Consider the following 3,488-nt stretch of genomic DNA (forward strand, 5'->3'; position numbering starts at 1 on the left):
CGTCTCCAAGTAGGGAAAATTTGGAGCATATTACTGAAATGTCAGAAAAAGTATTTAGAATATTTATGGTAACAAAATTCTATGAGATGCAAGAGAAAAGAGACGTTGAGCTCTGAGAGAGGAGGAAGTCCTTTCACGATACGAAAGAAGAATTGGACACCATAAAAAAGAATCAAACACAACTGTTAGACATGAAGGCTATAATACAGGAAATAAAAATTTCCCTTGAAAGTATCAAAAGCAGGTTAGACCATGCAGAAGATCGAATTTTGAAAGTAGAAGACAAAACCAATCATGCAGAAAAAATGATCAAAAATACTGAGAAAACAGCCAAGAAAACTGAGGATAATATATGAGAAATACTAGATACCACAAAACACCCAAATATACGAATAATTGGTATCTAAGAAGGTGAAAAAACTAAAAAGGGCATTGATAATCTATTCCACAAAATCCTGGAAGAAAATTTTCCAAGTCTAGAGAGGTACTCGAACATCCAGACCCAAGAAATACAAAGAATATCAAGTAGAATCAATCCAAGAAGATTCTCTCCACTCCACATTATAGCTAAATTGACCAAAACAACAGACAAAGACAAGCTACTAAGACTGGCAAGAGAGAAACGTCAAATCACTTACAAAGGCTATCCCATCAGAGTAACACCGGACTTTTCATCAGATACAATGCAAGCAAGGAAAGAATGGGGAAATATTTTCAAAGTGTTAAATGAAAAACAATTTCAACGAAGAATACTATACCCGGCAAGATTATCCTTCATATGGGAAAAGAAAATAAAAATGTTCTTGGGTAAACAAAACCTGATAGAATTTACCAACTTCAGACCAGCTCTTCAAGAAATTCTGAAAGGAGTACTATACCAAGAAAACTAAAGAGAGACAGACAGCAATAAGAGAACCAAAACCCCCAGAAATGTGGCTAACTTAATGGTAGGGACAAGTCTGGAATAATCTATAATAATGTTGAATGTCAATGGATTAAATTCTCTGATCAAGAATACAAATTGGCTGAATGGATTAAAAATCAGAAACCCCCCATCTGCTGTCTACAAGAAACTCATCTCATGGATAAAGACATACAGAGATTGAAAGTGAAGGGCTGAAAAAGGTATTCCATGCAAATGGAAACCAAAAAAAGAGCGAGAGTCACTATACTGATTTTGGACAAAACAGTCTTTAAGACAAAAACCATAAGAAAAGATAAAGAAGGGCATAGTATAGTAGTAAAAGGGCTAATTCACCAAGAAGATATAATGATTATAAATATCTATGCACTGAACTCAGGAACACTCAAATACGTAAAGGAAAGACTGCTAAATCTAAAAGGAGAGAGAGACTGTAACACTATAATTGTTGGAGACGTCAACACCCCATTATCTCCTTTAGACATGTCAATGAGACAATAAACAAGGAAAGAGATTCAGGACCTAAATGATACCATAAATCAGATGGACTTGATAGACATCTATAGAACTTATCACACAAAAGAACCACATGGTACTTTCTCAAAGATTGATCACATGATAGGGCACAAAACCAGCCTTTACAGATTCAAAGGCATAGAAACTATAGCCAACATCTTCTCCGACAATGATGGAATTAAACTTGATATTAATTTCAGGAAAAGCCCTTGAAATATACAAATACATAGAAACTAAATAACCTACTTCTGAATGACTCCATGACTACTTCAGAAACTAAGATGGAAATCAAAAGATTCATGGAAACTAATGATAATGAGGACACAAGTTTCCGTAATCTATGTGATACTGTAAAAGCAGTCATAAGAGGGAAGTACATAGCAATTAATGTGCACAAGAAAAAGATGGAAAGGTGGAAAAAGGACAACCTAACATCATGATTCAGGAAACTGAAAAAAGAACAACAAAAAATACAAAAAATGGCAGGAGAAAAGAAATAATAAATGTTTGAGCAGAAATAAATGAAATAGAAAATAAGCGAACTATACAGAAAATAAATGAAAGCAAAAGCTGGTTCTTTGAAAAGATAAATAAGATTGACACACCATTAGCCAGGCTAATTAAGAAGAAGAGAGAAAGGAACTAGATAAGTCAAATTCTCAGTGAATCACACAACGTTATAACAGATGTAACAGAAATAGAAAACATCACTAGAGGATACTATGAACGACTCTATGCCAACAAAGAAGAAAACCTGGATGAGATGGACAAATTCCTGGACACATATAATCTACCAAGATTGACTCAGGAATATATAGAAAGCCTGAATAGCTTTTCCTCCCTGGCTGCTTGAGGATATACCGCCATCAAGAATGACACAGTAACTATCTGAACCAGGAAATTCATGACCAACCAACTACTTCAGAGGAAAAAAATGGTCATTGATATCCTTCACCCTGGGAAGGTGACAGTACCTATCACAGAAATTCGGGAAAAACTAGCAAAGATGAACAAGACCACACCAGATGTCATCTTTGTGTTTGGGTTCAGAACCCATTTTGGTGGTGGCAAGACAACTGGCTTTGGCATGATTTACAATTCTTTGGATTTTGTGAAGAAAAATGAACCCAAACATAGACTTGCAAGACATGGCCTTTATGAGGAGAAAAAGACGTCAAGAAAATAGCAAAAGGAATGGAAGAACAGAATGAAGAAAGTCAGGGGGACTGCAAAGGCTAACGTTGGTGCTGGCAAAAAGTTGAAGGAGTAAAGATTCTTCAATGACTATCTGCAGTGATTGTGCGGATTTTTCATGAGATTATTAATAAACTAAAAAATTTTAAAAAGAGAAAGCCTGAATAGACCTATAACAAGCAATGAGATTAAATCAGTAATAAATAGCCTCCCTACAAAGAAAAGTCCACGTCCCAAAGGCTTCACTGCCAAATTTTACAAAACTTTTAAAGAAGAGGTAACCCCCATTCTACTCACACTGTTTTCAGAGATCCAAAATGAAGGAACTCTTCCAAATTCATTCTATGAAGCCTCCATATCCCTCATTCCCAAAATGGATAAGAATACAACAAAAAAGGAAAACTACAGACCTATATACCTGATGAATATATGTGCAAAAATTCTCAACAAGGTACTCGCTAACCATATTCAACAGCATATAAAAAAGGTTATTCACCATGACCAGGTAGACTTTATTCCAGGGATGCAAGGGTGGTTCAACATACACAAAACCATAAATGTAATACACCATATTAACAGAAAGAAAGGTAAAAACCATATGATCATTTCAATCGATGCAGAAACAGCATTCAACAAAATAAAACATGACTTTATGATCAAAACTCTCAGGAAAATTGGCATAAAAGGATCATTTCTCAACATAATAAAAGCCATTTATGAAAAACCTACAGCTAACATAAAACAGGTACAAGACAAGGCTGCCCACTTTCTCCGCTCCTATTCAACATAGTACTGGAAGTTCTAGCCAATGCGATCAGACAAGAGAAGGAAATAAAAGGCATTCCAATAGGGAAAG

General features: G+C 35.3%; 1 pseudogene; it reads left to right on the forward strand.

Annotated features, from left to right (window-relative positions):
* Positions 1 to 2,315: 2,315 nt before the first annotated feature.
* LOC106733331 (40S ribosomal protein S24 pseudogene) lies at positions 2,316 to 2,708 on the forward strand (annotated as a pseudogene).
* The last annotated feature ends 780 nt before the right edge of the window (positions 2,709 to 3,488 follow it).

The sequence above is a fragment of the Tupaia chinensis genome, unplaced genomic scaffold, assembly GCF_000334495.1.
Source record: "Tupaia chinensis unplaced genomic scaffold, TupChi_1.0 Scaffold000066_1, whole genome shotgun sequence".
Classification (NCBI taxonomy): Eukaryota; Metazoa; Chordata; class Mammalia; order Scandentia; family Tupaiidae; genus Tupaia; species Tupaia belangeri.